The following is a 16,589-nucleotide window of genomic DNA, read 5'->3' as shown; positions in this document are numbered from 1 at the left end:
TAGTGAGTGAATATTGTGGGTCACAAATTCCACCGAGGTTTTTCCCACACCGGGTTTCCTTGTTAACATCTTGTGTTATGGTGTACTTTTCATGTGGATGTTCTTGATTCTGTTTATTGCATTATTTCTTGCATATCGGTACACTGTTATATTATGTTTTGCATGTTTTAACTTAAGAAATTATTATTACCAGTTAGATACTGATTCACCTCCCCCTCTTAGTATCTATCGGACCCCTAACATGCCTTACATGAGCTTCACAAAGGTATTTTTGGCACACATTCAAGTGGAACTACTCTTGCTAAAAAGCTTCTAATGATGGGATATTACTAGCCTACAATGGAAAAAGATTCTTACCACTTCACCAAGAAGTGTCCTAAATGCCAAATCCATGGCAGTCTGATACATGCACCAGCATAGGAACTACAACCATTTACAACATCTTGGCCCTTTTACCAGTGGGGACTAGACTTGGTCAGCAAAATTCATCCTTCATCATCAAATGGACACAAGTTCATTATAACTACAATAGAATACTTTACCAAGTGGATAGAAGCAGTCCTCCTGACCACAGTAACTGGAAAACAAATTGCCTCTTTTATCCTGAACTATCTGATCTGTAGATATGGTATTCCAAGTTCCATCATCACCAATAATGGATGACCGTTCAAAAACCAAGATGTCTGAGAACTATGCGAACAATTCAAAATACAACATCGGTTCTCTACACCATACTACTCCTAGGGGAATGGTTAAGTAGAAGCATCCAACAAAACAATACTGAAAAATCCTAAAGAAAATAGTAAATGATGTAGGCAAAGATTGGCATGTACAACTCAATCCAACACTTTGGGCATATAGAACTAGCATCCATACACCTATAGGAGCAACACCTTTCTCATTGGTCTATGGATCAGAAGCTATTTTATCACTAGAGGTAGAAATTCCATCTCTCAGAGTCTCTCTAAAAGGCTTAATCCCAGATGAAGAGTATCAAGTCAACCGATTGCAAGAACTGGAACTATTAGATGAAAGATGTCAGCATGCTTACACTCATTTCAAAGCATATCAACAACGCATGTGCAGAAGCTACAATCACAAGGTCATCCCTCGAAACTTCAAAGTTGGTGACCTAGTCCTCAAAGAAAATCCAAGAAATCAGCAAGATCTAGAAAAGAAAGGGAAATTTGAACCTAACTGGTTAGGTCCCTATGTCATCATATCAGTCTATGGATCAGGTGCTTATCAGCTTACAACTTCAGAAGGAGATATGCTCAATGAACCAACTAACAACATTCATCTGAAGAAATACTACACTTGAGTAGTCTAATGCATGGAAAAAGTCAAAAACAAAAAAATCAAAAATCAAGAAAAAGCAAATAAAAAGGTACAATAAAAGCAACTGGTGAAAACCTGGTAACAAGAGCTATTGTGAGAGGATATCTCCTTTATCTATATCCATATCTCCGTAGCCAAAAGCCATTGGCCATCGCCCAACACTTAGCAAATATCCATTCAGGACATACTTAGCGTAGTCACTATCCTGGTTTATCCCTATATCCTTTCACCACATCTCACCATGGCTTGGTAATCAATGTACATATCCACATTGAAAGACACACTTAGCTAGGGGCAATAATCGTCAAAACTTGCAGCATGTTCAAACCATCAAGACTATTTACAAAACTCAGAACACCACATCCAGCAACCAAAAACTTAATCATGAAACAAAACATTGAATCGCTAAAACAAGAATCACAAAAACACTATGATGGATGATTTTCTGAAGTACTAAATGTTACATTTTGCATAAAGTCTCGACTTTTTTTGCATTTTAACCTTTTAAATTATTGGATTTTCTACATTTTCTCAACAATGCTTCCAAGCTAGAGATCATCAGGAAACTCTAATATTTTCTTAGTCTTTTGTCTGGGAGGTGATCACTTGTACTGTGTAAATACTTGCCTCGAGACCTAATACAATGAATATCACTGAAGACATGATTCCACTTTATCCATACAAATGGTTTACTCTTGTCTATTTATATGCAATCCACACTCAGGTCATCCTGGTTCAATTATACCTTGATGCTTGTGCTATCTTGCAAAATCAAAAATAATGTAAATTTTTCTCAGGTCATTATGGTTCAATTATACCATTGTGCTTGTATAAATTTTCAACATATCCCAAACAAATCAATGCTCAATGATGATACACATATCAAAAGCAAATAAACATGTGGTTATATCGGATGACAAATGCAGAATGAGGATGCTCCAAAAACAAGTAGTTGCATAACATTTTACAATTCACAACATATCAAATCATACATCTCATTTTCAAGATACATCTCACAACATATCAAATCATACATCTCATTTTCAAGATACATCTGACAGCATATCAAATCATACATCTCACATCTCATAAACATCATACATTTACATCATGCATCATATCATCTATCTAAGCATTGCATCATCATAAAATAAAGTAAAAGCATCTAGAACATGCATCCATAACACATCACATGATCAAAGAAAATGGTGTCATATATATATATCAAAAATGATCAAAATGTACAAATATATGTCATGTCTATGCCCTGTACAATAAAAACAATGATCCAAAAATACAATAGAGACATCATCTCTCAAGTATGACTATCTCTTGAGGGGTATGGTCTCACCACTGATGTCCCAGCCCCTGGATCTCCAGGAGGATCCTGTCTCGAAGGCCCCGTCACACCTCTGCTCTCAGATCGAGACCCAATCTCTCAAGATTGACTTGATCTCAACTGTGTAAAGCTCTGCACTTTGCGCTCCCTGGACACCGCATCCTCATAGTAGTGTCGATAATACTCTGCCTCCTTGACTCTCAAGGACAACTCTCTCATGATATCTCTCAAAGGGCCACCTGCTACCACTCTCTACAAGCTCCCTGCCAGCTCCTCTGCTCGACCCCACCACTCTATCTCAGTATCACGCTCTAGGGTCAGCTGGGTAATCTGACGCTACTGCGTCAATAGCTATGCCTGCAGCTGCTATACTATCAACTATAGGGGCCTAATCTGGGCATCCTCCACATGCATTGGGATCCAGACCCATAGGGGCACTTGTGAAGGGGTACCCCTTATCCCTTTACCTATCCTCGGTGTTGGTGGAGGTAGCTCATCAGTCATCCTCCTCTGCACTGGCTATCTCCACTCATCAATCCCTCCCACCACTATTATCACCTCTCCCACTCTCCCCTCCTCCCCTGCTCCAATCGTCAAACCCCCTCTCCCTCTATCCATCATAGCTCATTGAACTGCTCTCTCCACCCACACTCCCATATCACCCCCATCCCTACCTCTATCTCCTCTCCTCCCCTGATATCATCTCCCTTGTTGTCCTCCTCCACCTCCTCCATCATCTCCCTCATCCCCATCTCCCCCTAACTCATCCTCATCATCATCGAAAGAAGGTCGCATCTCCTTAGAATCTGATATCCTAGCCATGACATGAGGTGCGAACAAACTAGAAAACTCATGTGTCATCCCAACATCTAATATCTCATGATCATAGTCCCATATCTGGCCCGTTAAGCTAGAAAACTCCTTTACAACTGCTCCACTATCAATAGTTGGACCCCAATCCGGTATATCCTACCTCCAACGTGCATACAAGTAGGTCCCCTATGGTATCCCCTGCTGCTAACCATACTACCATAAAACTCTACCAACCAAAAATCTCTCAATCAGAAAGGGTGTCCGCCCTATCAAAAACTAACTCATAAACACATATGGCATCTCTAGCCCATCCTCAACCCATACCTCGCAATCTGTATAGGTCGCCAGATGATCGTATTGATGTCATCCATTACCGTCCTCCAGTGCTCAAGTTTTCCCAGCTTCCGCTAGACAACTAACCCCCTATATCTGTATGCATATGATCGCCTAGCAAGCCTATCTCTATCCACCAGTGGCCTAGTTGCTAGAATATGCTACCAACACCATACCTGTAGGAGTGTCACACCAGCTGACAAATTGTCGTAACCCATGTATACCACCTCATGTAAATCCCTATATAAATGAGCTAACATGGTTGATCCCCATACAAACCTGTAGCCCTGTGTCACCATCTCCTCAAGCACCAATCCCTGGCCTACGGAAAATCCCTTCAACCTATGATTGGGACATAGGAATCCACCTATAAAACCTGCTAGTACTAATGGAAGAGGCACATAGTCCAAATCCAAGAACTCTTGCCAAGGGATCTTATATCCACACATTGTCTCATCATGAAATATGCAACACAGTGCCTCTATCCCGCCCTCGTCTGTCTTCTCATAAGGCAATAATGCACCTACTACGGGAATCTGCAATATCCTGTAACAGTCCTCAGGAGTCACCGTCATCTCACTTGTGGCAAAGTGGAAGGTGTTCGTATCACGATGCCCTCTCTCTATGAGCACTGTGAGTAAACCCTGGTTCATAGTAAACTGAGGCATATCTAATAAAGATGATAGGCCACATTTCTCAATAATATCTTAGTCAGCCTGTGCCAACTGTGGTATCAATGACCATGGTCTGGGGAACCACTTGCACGACTGAACCACTCCTAATCGCTCCTGTCAAAAAGAAAAATAAGTCTAATATCAGTTTCCTCATCAAAACAAAGATATCAAAATCAAAATCACATCAAAAACTTGAAACATTTTGCAAATCTAATCAAGTTCCACATCATATCATTCCATATCAACTTGTAACACAACTCAAATTTTCAAAAACCATATCAAAACTTGTAACACAACTCAAGTCTCCACATCACATAAACTTGTAAAACAATTCAAGTTTCCCACCCATATCAACTTGTAAAACAACTCAAGTTTCCAACCCATGTCAACTTGTAACACAACTCAAGTTCCATAATCGTATCAGCTTGTAACACAATTCAAGGTCCACACATATTAACTTGAAACAATGCAAATCAAATCAAGTTTAGATCACAAACACATTAATATCTACGTCAATAACTTGAAAAATTGCAAATCAAACCAAGTTAGATCAGTACTCATATTGGACAAACTATCAAAAACATGACAGCCGACATAGCAAATGGCCAAAATCCACCTCCCCAGGCAAAACTGACCTTATCCTATGTAATTTTCTACATTCACAAATCATCCTATCTTGTAAAACCTACTGCATGCGCTAATTAAATTTAGCTATGGGCTAAACCATATCCATGTGCTACCCTATTTTCTCCACGCACTATCCTATCTACCCTATGCGCTAGACTAACTCTATGAACTACCCTTTTTTCCTCCATGTGTCAACTAATCTATCCTAAACGCTAAACCTGATCCATGTGCTAACCTATCCTGCGTCTGCAATACCTATTTAACCTTATGCACTAGGTCTAACCTACACACTACATCCCCCTGCCCATGCAACCCCCTGTGGACCCTATGCGCTAGGTTTACCTGATGCGCTACCCTTTTAACCCTAAGCACTACCCTTTGTCCCTCATGCGCTAACCTAAGGCCATGCGCTAACTTAAAAACTTCATGCGCTACCCTAAATGTTTTCAGATGCTACCCTAAATTACAACCCTATGCGCTACTAAATTTTTCATATGCACTAACCTAAGACCCCTATGCCCAAAATGTGAAAACCACATTTCAAAATTCAAAAACTGACCAAAAACGACCAAATTAAAAATCAAAAAGGGGTCAAAAAGGTTGACTTACCGGTGGTCCATACGCGATAGGCATTCAATACCTCCGAACGTGCTCGAATTGATGCGTAAAATATGGAATAGGCATTTTATCTTCTCTCCAAATGTCTCTTTCTCCAAGGTCAACAAGCACAAATGAGACAAAACAATGCACTTTTCCCCTTTTATAGGGTAAAATAAAATTAGGGTTTGGGAAATGAGCTTGTAATTTTCTCACGGTCTCCCTCATACCCTCGTACACGTCAATTATTAGGAGATGAATCAATTTAAACATTCCACCTAGCCAAAATTTTGCACAACAAACACAATTATCAAATCAAATCAAATTTTCCAAAATTTTGATTCATCTCCCGAGGGGGCATTATCACCATCGATTATAAAACCTGGGGCATCACACATCAAATCTAGGGCATGACATGAAAATCCATAAAAACAACATTGATCATAAAATCGCAACGACACATCATTTTCTTTGAAATAACATGTGCACACACGTCACTTCAAAGAGGGGCAAAATGTAGATGTATAAAAATGACCATATTCCTAAATGAATATTTTATGTTCATTTCTCTATTTAATTAAATCCAATTTAATTGAATAACTCACATTCCTCTATTTAATTAAGTAAATTACTCAATTTATTTAATTAAATTCACTATACCTCTTTTACCATTTAATAGAATAAATTCATTTTATTCAATTAAAACCCCTATCCACTTTATAATTAAAATCAAATTTAATTAAAATAGTTATCCTAAATTGAATAAATCTAATTTATTTAATTTCTCCAATTGCAACCAAATTGAATTAAATTCATTTTATTCAATTAAATCCTATTATCCCTTCATCCACTTGCAAAATCCTACACCTCCCACTTGCATCCTAACCCTCTTCCTAATTTCTTCTAGAATCCATCTAATCCTAATCAATTAACCCAAACCCATTCATTATCCCCTTTCCCTAAATTTAAGGAGGTCACTTCTCAAATTTGGAGTAAAGCCTTCTAAAAGCATTAAAGCCTTTATCCATTCAACAAGCTAACTTGTTGAATACCCCCAAATTTGGAAGGACTCTTACAAATTTGTCCCCAAAGTCTTCATAACCATTAATGGTTAACTCAACCCTGTAGCATGGTTAAAGAATTTCCCTAAACTCAACCATGGTTATCCTTAAACCTTTGCACAAGAATTTATCCTTTGGATAAAAGCTTTATCCAATGGGTAATCTTAACTTAACCTTAACCCTTAACCCCTAGGGTAACCATGAGGTCTTCTCAAGCATTTAATACTTCTTACATCTCCTCTCAACCAACCTTATGTTGACAATTGTCACCATTTCATTGGTGCCAATTGTAAACGTGGATTCCCAACTTTCAAACTTAGCCCTTGATTAACTCTTTCAATCCTAACCATCCATTACCCTATTTTTGCTATAAATAGAGTTCTCATTCCTCCATTTTCATAAGTCCAAGTCTTTAGTATCATACTTATACTAAAATCCATCCAAGCTTTAATATATCATTTGTGCTCATAATTTAGCCTCTCTTTTAAAATAGGAATTAATCTAAATATGCATGTTTAGAGTATTTTCCTTATCATTTAGCTATTTCATAGACTAAATATAGCATGCTACGATAGTCTTGTTGCTAATCTTGTCATCTTATATACTAGTCTATTGTATTTTATAGGATCATGCATAGCTTAGGATACATTTTATCTTAAAATCAACCAAAGCATCCCTTATTCTTGCATTTTTCATCCCTAAACCACTTTGGTCAGTGATCTAAGAGAAAAAACATTAGTTTGAGGGACCTTGTGAGATAGAGAACCATGGAATCAACCTTGGGAAGCCGAGCCATACTTGATGACTTCATAGCTTGCACCAGGAAGTCCTGTGGATGTGTGAGCAAGGCTCCCTAGAACTCCATTTTTCACATTTTAAGTTCTATCGACCCACTTTTCCCACATACACATTGAACCTAGGAAATTGTATTATAATCCTATTGGACCTACATGAAATCAAATTCTTTTATAAGGACATCATGTCTAGGATTCTAAGGTTGTTGTTGTTGAGGTTGATGTTGTTGCTAGGGTTCAAGGTAACTGAAGAGTTAGAGAGAGTATGAATGTGTAGAAGACTAAAGTAATGTTGTAATGCATTAAGATCGAGCTATCAAGGATCTAACCAAGCAATTTGTGCTATTTACTAGATCACTTACTTGTTGATTACTCACATCTTTGACAAGTCTATAGCCCTTAACCAGGTAGGCCCAAAAGCTTCTTGTAAATCCCCTAACAAGGTGGTTCACATCTGTGGATCTAAAATCCTCTAGCAAGGTAGTCTCTAATCGGACTTAGCTCCTAACAGAGATTGAGATTCCTAACAGGATCTATTCTGGCAAAAGAACGTTGTAAGACCTTAACTAGTCTGACCTTAACCAGTCTAGCTTCTATTCTGCAGATAGTTACTTGTGAGTTCCATCTCATTGTGGTTTTTCCCATTTGGGTTTCCATGTCAAAATCTCTTGTGTTATGGTGTTTGTGCTTCTGTGGGTGAATGCATTATTAGCTATTTGGTTTGCATGTTTGTTAACTAGTTTGTCTTCTAAATTGTTTTACCAGTTTACTATCAGTCTTGCAAAGTGTTTAAGTGCAAAGATTTTGGGCATACTAATTCAACCCCCCCTCTTAGTATTCATGAAATGGTATCAGAGCCTACCTTTCTATATGTTTAACCACTTGGAAAGAGATATGAGGGAACTTAGTCAATGGCCCACTCAGTCTGAGCAAGCCTATGATGATCTTATGGTCAAATACAAGGCATCTCAAGCAAAAAGGAGAGAACATGCAGAAAAGATGATGGAGCTATCTGAAAATAGTTCTACAGATGAAGCAGACATGGAAGCCCTAATTGCAGAAGTAAACAAGTTGAATGAATCAAACTCCAACCTGATAAAGGAGTTGGAAGGACTGACTATCCGAATGTGTCAAGAGCTTGAGAACTGGAGGAAATTTGAAGATCTGGTGAAAGAAAGAGATCATGAGATCTTCAAGCTGAAACAATAGATCAGTGCCATAACTGCTCAACTCCATGATAGCAAAGTGGAAAAGGATGACATACAAGGTGAACTGAATAGTACCATCTCTGAGAATGAAAATCTAATGGAAGCGAATGCTGCTATTTCCAAAGAACTCTCTGAGTCAAAGGAAATACTTGCTAAGTTCAACAAGAGTACTGTCAAGCTTGAGCAAAAGCTTGAATCTGCCAAACCGGTCAAGAATACCAATGGAATTGGTTATTCTGGTCATGAGGAAGGTGAGACCTCTTGTACAAATGCTAGAGCATCAAAGAAACAACTAGAATCAAAGGATAAAGGTAAGAAAAAGTTTAAACCTGTTTGCTTTAACTATCTTAAAGAAGGACATAGTGCAAATGTGTGTAGGAGTAAGGCTTACAACAATTTTCCTTATTTCCTAAATGATAAGCCTAGATCCTATAGACTCAATGGTAACTGTTATGCATGCAACAAGTATGGGCATAGAATATTTGAATGCAGGTCTATCATGAATGACACTGGAAGATATCCTCAGAGGACCCAAGGAGTTCGTCCTGAACCTTTTGTGAACTAGAATCACAACCAGTTTGATATCTTCAATCATCAGCCAAGAAGTTGTGGCTATCAAGTGGCAACCAGATAGAGAGAAAATTGTATGATCTATCATGGTCATGGTCACACTGCTGCAACATGCAGAAGGAAGAATGGAAACATGAACAATGGACCTTCGACAGCACCTGGATTGGTCTGCTATCACTGCAACAAACTGGGTTACATTTCCAAATTCTTTAGATCAAGAAAGAATATATCTGATGATATACCAGTCACTCCGAAAGGAGACATTGATGTTGACACCATTCAAGTGGATATGAACAAAACCTAGAAGAAGAAACTAGTGGTGTTACAAGACGAACTAGTTTCTACACCTAGTGTGGAAATATCGAAACCGACAAACTAAGCCTCATAAAAGCTTAGGGGGAGCAAATGGCGAAATGTTTCGAACCCCCAGTTTACACCGGTAAAAGACCTTAATCAGTATGTGATACGTGTCGCTTGGCAGAAGACCAAAAATGATAAAAAAGGCAAATTAGGGTTAATGCCCTAATAGAGGAGCATTAATGGCGATAGGTGAGAGATATGTTTAAAGGCATTTTTCAAATCATTTCTCACTATTTGTTTTTGAGTGAAGAAAAGTTTTTCAAAGAGCAGAGTGACGAAAAGGTGATTTGAGCTGAGATCTTGAGAAATTGACAAACCATGAAGGAGATTCAAATTCAAACTGCAAACGGACAAGTGGAGAACACAAAGCGATGATTCAACAACTGACGGAGTGTGGAGTGAAGGAGAATCGGAAAGCCCTAAATTCATGTGTTTTAAAAAGGTATTTCTCAAAGTTGTTAAATTTTTTATCATGGCTTCCGCATCTCATACCAGTTCTAGTGCATCTATTGAATTTGAAAGTTTTATTCAATGAAAGTCCAAGTATAATGCTCTATCACAAGTTCCAGCTGGTGTGATAGTAGAAGAGGAAATTTTTAACTACATAGACTACAAGATTGAAGACCTAGGGTCTCTAGCTATCCACTCCCAGTTAGGTTTGTTTTGTTGCAAGGATAAGAAGATCAAATCAGAGTATAATATATTGGAGAAGAAGAAACTCTAGAATGTTGTCTACCTCCTGGAAGATTTTACAGAAGATCACATAAGGATCATTTTGAGTAGAGTCCACGGTGACAAGATGTACCTGGAGAGGATGCATGATATTATGCCACAGGAAATTCATGCAGTCGCCAGTTTCTACAACACAAGGGAAGTGCTAGCCCTAAGGACAATAAGCAAAACTGAAATGACAAGGCTCACCAGTTCAGTGAGCAACTCACAAGGCATGCCGGTCAACTCCATCAAGGATGATCTAGTTAAGCATGCCTGGATGGTGATATGCTACTAAACATTCTCTGCCAGTAGAATTAACTCTATATCTACTACAATAGTAAATGTCACTTACCAGATGATTAAGGAGGACACATCATTTGACCTGTGCACTGGTATGCAGAGGCAACTCCTATCAAACCTAAAGTCGATCAAACAAGATAATGCACAAAGGTTTAAGTTCAGACAACTACTAGTTGGGTTGTTCTTTGACTTTCAAGGATACTTACCAAGAGTAGGAGATGTCTAGTGGTCTCCTGACCCGCCAGTAACCAAGAAAATCAAGGAGTGCATTCAAGCAATTGGAATTGGTTACCCTGATGTTTTGAACAAGTATTTTGATGAGTTCAGACAAAAAATGAGCCAAAGGATGAGGATCTTAGGTGATATCATCAATAAATATGAAGATGACATCTCCTTCACCATCCAAGTAGATAAATACATAATGGAGGTTGTTGAGCTTAGATAGGAAGAAGTAGAGCCAATGGGCTATGAGGTGATGTATGATATGATAGAAGGGTATTCCTCTACCCTTATTGCCTCACTACTTGATCCTAAGGTGAAGAGAACTGGCACCTACCTAGAGAGGATAGCACCAGTTGAGGAACCACCAGCAAAGAAAGGAAAAGAACCTATAGTAAAGAAGGAAAAGGCAGTGCCTACAGCATCCGCACCAGTTACTACTGTGACTCCAAAAGTGACCAAGCAGTCACCAGCTAAAAAGAAACTGGAAGCAGCACCGGCTAAAGTCTTCAAGAGGAAAAGGAAGACAAAAAGAAACACTCCAGACTTAGAGGAAACTATGTCTGAGGAGCAGCCCAAGAAGGCAAGACTAACAAGAAAGAAAACAAAGAATGAACCGGCAATGTCTACACCGGTAAATATTGATATCTCCTCATATAAAGATTTGACACATTGTCAAAGAACAATAAAGAATATTATGAGAAAATTATTACATGATTTAGTAGACTACTATGATGATTTTAGTGATGAGGAGAAAGAAGAAGTACTATAGGAGATTATTGTTTATTTGTGTATAAATGACCAGTCGCCATCAGAGATTAAATCTCAGACACTGGATTCTTTGTATAAGGCATTAGATAATAAATGGTGCATTAGCATAGAAAAGGAATAGGAAATTAAGGAGAAAGTTTTTGCTCAGTACTTTCCCAACCTGTCAAATTCTGAATTATTTGATGTTATTGACCAAAATAAAGGTCTCTTATTCATTAGAAGAAGAAGACTCTAACTATTAGAAGGAAGAGTTGATGATGTCAAAAAGGACACTCACCAGTATATGGTAACTGCTATCCTAACTCACAAAGTGCGTCTAGCCAACCGGTAAGCTAAGAAAGAACCGGTTATATCCAAACCGGATGAAGCATTTGATGATGAAGGAAATCTGGTTGTTGAACCAATCAACACCATTGATGTTGATGCTTTGGATGCTAAGGATGTTTCCCAAGAGATACCATCTAAGGCAACAGGATAGGAGCATTAGGCTGAACAGGAGAAGAAAGTCGAGGATAGAAAAGAAGCGACGAAGGAAGAGGCCGAGCAGAGGAAGAAGGATGAAGAAGAGAAGCAGAAAAAGGAAGAAGAAGAGAAGCAGAAAAAGGATGAAGAGGAGAAAAAGAAGAAATATGAAGAGGAGAAGAAGAAGAAGGAAGAAGAAGAAAAGAAGAAGAGAAGAAAAAGGATGAAGAGGAGAAAAAGAAGAAGGAAGAAGAAGAAAAGAAGAAAAAGGATGAAGAGGAGGAAAAGAAGAAAGATGAAGAGGAGAAGAAGAAGAAGGAAGCAGAGAGGAAAAATAAGGAAGAAGAAGATAAGGAATAAGAGAAGACAAAGGAAGTAGAAAAGAAAAAGGCTGAGGAAGACAAGGAAGCAGAGAAGAGGAGAGAAGCAAAGAAGAAGAAAGAAGAAGAGGACCAGGTAGGAGAAGCAGCGAAGAGCACCTAGATGGAGACTCTGAAGGCAACCGAGAGTCAAGCTAAGCCAACTGATCTCACCAGTCCTATAGATCTCTAGTTTGCAAGTGAAATAGAGCTAATGTAAAGCATCAAGGTAGCTCAAGAGTACCTTGAAATCATTCGACGGAAGAAGGAGCAGGATGTAATCCAAGCAGCTATGGATATGCTTACTAGTTTGATACCTGGTACAACTCTTCCAAACACCAATTCATCACTAGCTAGACTTAAGCTCCTATGCATAGTAGTAGATGATCAGGTGTAGAGCCTTGAAGAGGCAGCAGAGGCTAATATCAAGAAGGACAATAAAAAAGCTCTTAATATAGCTCTAGTGAAGAAGTTGAATAAGCTCTGGACTGAACTGAAGAAAGAAAAAAAGGATATAAGGGATGCTTTGGATGAGGAAAATTTGCTACTTAGCAAAATCTGTCAACCCCATCTGTTCTATGATGATGTGCTAGCTCAAAAGCAAAAGCTTCAAACAGACTTACAGTCCTACATGAGCACATTCAAGATGCCTTATGAATCCTTTGCAACTTATGGGCAAACCGTTCACCGGTTTCACATCCAGTCAGCCAAAATGGAGCAAGAGATCAGCACAGGGTCTAGAGATTTGCAAGAGATATAGCTGGTTCTACTCCCATGTTTGCAAATTCTTCAGATGTGTTATCTGAACCTAGATGCCTTAACAGTTACACAAGAAATGAGCACAGTTGATGCCATGGAAGAACAGGTCTCCTAGATGCAAATAGAGAAACAAGTAGCCACATCCCTACTTGAGTCTTGGTCACTATCGATGAAACAATTCTTGTAGGACTATACATCTATTTTTGAAAAGTATTATTCCTTGTTGTCATAAAATTTTATTATTTTAATATCAAATGGAAACAGGGTTGATCAGTGGTACTTTGTCATTGTTGGCAAAGGGGGAGAAGTACTCTATCTATTTTGGAGAAGTATAGGGGAGAAGTATCTGGATTTAAAAATTTTCTATGTGCTTTGATATATGCTCTGATATCTCAATTTTTATGCTCTATATCCAAAATTGTTATACATCGTATTTTTAAAGGGATAGTGTATATGCTTAGGGGGAGCAATTTTGCTAATGGCATGTTTTTAATGTCAAAATTTTATTTTCCTAAGTGTTGCCATCAATGTCAAAGGGGGAGATTGTTGGCATTTTTGATGTTCATGTTGTGATTGTCATTGATGGACACACACTTGCATTAAGATCCTCTTCATATGTGTGAGTTAGAGCACAACCGGTATTTGTTCCAACTGGTATGTTGTATTATAGTCTTCAGACTATTGATGTTTTGCAGAATGTGTTTACCAGTCTGAAGCGGCATGTCGACCCCAAGTGGTTTGTGGATACCAAGCGGTATGAGGGATTAAAGTGGCATAACACATTTTTACCAGTCTTCATTTTGACATACCAGCAACCGGTATTTTGTATGAACCGGTAATACTCTGTGATGAGTTACCAATCGGTATTTTGTGATGAGTTACCATCCACCAATCGTTTGACGGTGCCGACTCTCTGGCAGTGCTTTTTGTGTCATGTTACTAGATATGTTTAGATGCATTGAACCTAGAAAATTTTATTGTAATCCTATTGGACCTACATGAAATTAGATTCCTTTATAAGGACATCATGTCTAGGATTCTAAGGTTGTTGTTGTTGAGGTTGATGTTGTTGCTAGGGTTCAAGGTAACTGAAGAGTTAGAGAGAGTATGAATGTGTAGAAGACTGAAGTAATGCTGTAATGAATTAAGATCAAGCTATCAAGGATCTAACCAAGAAATCTATGCTATTTGCTAGATCACTCACTTGTTGATTACTCACATCTTGGACAAGTCTGTAGCCCTTAACCGGGTAGGCCCAAAAGCCTCTTGTAAATCCTCTGACAAGTTGGTTCACATCTATGGATCTAAAATCCTCTAGCAAGGTAGTCTTTAATTGGACTTATCTCCTAACAGAGATTGAGATTCCTAATAGGATCTATTCTAGTAAAGAACGTTGTAAGACCTTAACTCGTATGACCTTAACTAGTCTGGTTTCTATTCTGCAGATACTTACTTGTGAGTTCCATCTCACCGTGGTTTTTCCCATTTGGGTTTCCATGTCAAAATCTCTTGTGTTATGGTGTTTGTGCTTCTGTGGGTGAATGCATTATTAGCTATTTGGTTTGTATGTTTGTTAACTGGTTTGTTTGCAAAGTGTTTAAGTGCAAAGATTTTTGGCATACTAATTCACCCCCCCTCTTAGTATTCATCAGGGGTGAATCAGTATAGACAAAAATAATTACCCTGAATTGGTTTGACTACATGCACTAAACTTTGACTGGCAAGCAATAACACTGGTTTAAATCAGATTACTACCAGTATTGTACAGTGAGAATGTGAAAGACATAAATCGGTAACCCTTAGCTTTCCATAAACTCTAATAGCTCATTTCCACTTCACCCTTACGTAGAAATAGGTAATCTCTCATAAAAAATATAATGACTGCTAGTTCAACATATTTTACTAGTTTGACATAAAATACTTAACCATCACATGAAAGGCATCTCACATGATACACTGATTTTTCATGTGGAAACCCAACTGGGAAAAACCACGGTGGGGATGAATACCCACATGCTATTCTTGAACTCTTTTGAGGTCCACTCTGTTAAGAGCCTAGTATGGTTAGAGACTTTTACAATAGGTTCTACTAGGAACCAATCCTGCTAGGCATCACTAGGTTAAGGGATGGATAAATACCTAATTAAAGGTTAGAACCCTATTAAAGGTTACCTCACAAGAGGATTTGAAGATTTCTTTGAATTGAGTCACCATGTTAAATGATTTACATAAAAGCCTATTAAAGATATCCAATTAAGGGATTTTCCAACTGTTGAAATAGTTAGAACTCAACAAGTAATACACTGATCTAATAACAACACTCAATGCCAAGGCAGATCCACTTTAGCTCCTCCTCTTCTGCAATCATACTCTGCAGGTATCAACACACTTCTCTGGTCTAGAAAGAATAAAGTATCACTTACTGGGATACACACATAACATTTACCAACAACATCAAAATGAAAAACATCATCGACCTTATAGGAAAAAGATAGGTCGGTAGCATAAACCCTAAACCCTGAACATTTAGGTTTTACATTTCAATCGGTTCAATCCTGACCGCTAATCATACTGCATTGAATACAACAGTCTTGAATAGATCTCAAGACTTTCTCCAACGTTCATTTTTTGCCACTTCAAGAAGCTGATAACCCATCACGCGCTCTCCACCATTTACAGAGACTTTGCATATTCTCGAGGTAGATAGGATCAATCTCCATGAAAGATCCTCAAGGAAATCCTTCACGCGCACAAGGTTGACATGGCAACACTATCAAGTCTTCATTAGAATGCTAACTCATCACAAGATGTCATCGGTTGAATCGCACAATCTTGGAATGCATCAACTGGAAACCCTAAAGCTGAGACTACCAATCGGTAGTCATGCCAAATAAAACCTCGATACAAAACTTCTATTTACCGGTTCTCATTCCAAAATACCGGTTCACGTTGAACAAACGTACTGCTTCACTTTTTCACAAATACTAGTTTACATCATCATACTAGTTCTCTTGCCAATTTGCTTACTACAACATACTGGTTCATTCTTCAACATACTGACATCAATGACAACATACAATATCATCATGTCATCATGCTTTGCACATATGCCAACAGCACTTTGTATAAAGCCTTTGGAGAATTTCTGGATGAAGCTGGTTGATAGTTTCAATTCTAAATTGGTTGGTTGGAAAGGAGCTATCCTTAGTCAAGCGGGAAAGGTAACGCTACTTAAAGATACTCTTTAAAATTTGCCTATTTATACCCTTAGTCTATTTAAAATCCCTAGAA

Source organism: Cryptomeria japonica, chromosome 7, assembly GCF_030272615.1.
Source record: "Cryptomeria japonica chromosome 7, Sugi_1.0, whole genome shotgun sequence".
NCBI lineage: Eukaryota > Viridiplantae > Streptophyta > Pinopsida > Cupressales > Cupressaceae > Cryptomeria > Cryptomeria japonica.
The sequence above is the reverse complement of the archived record's forward strand: the minus strand, read 5'-3'. Positions refer to the sequence as shown.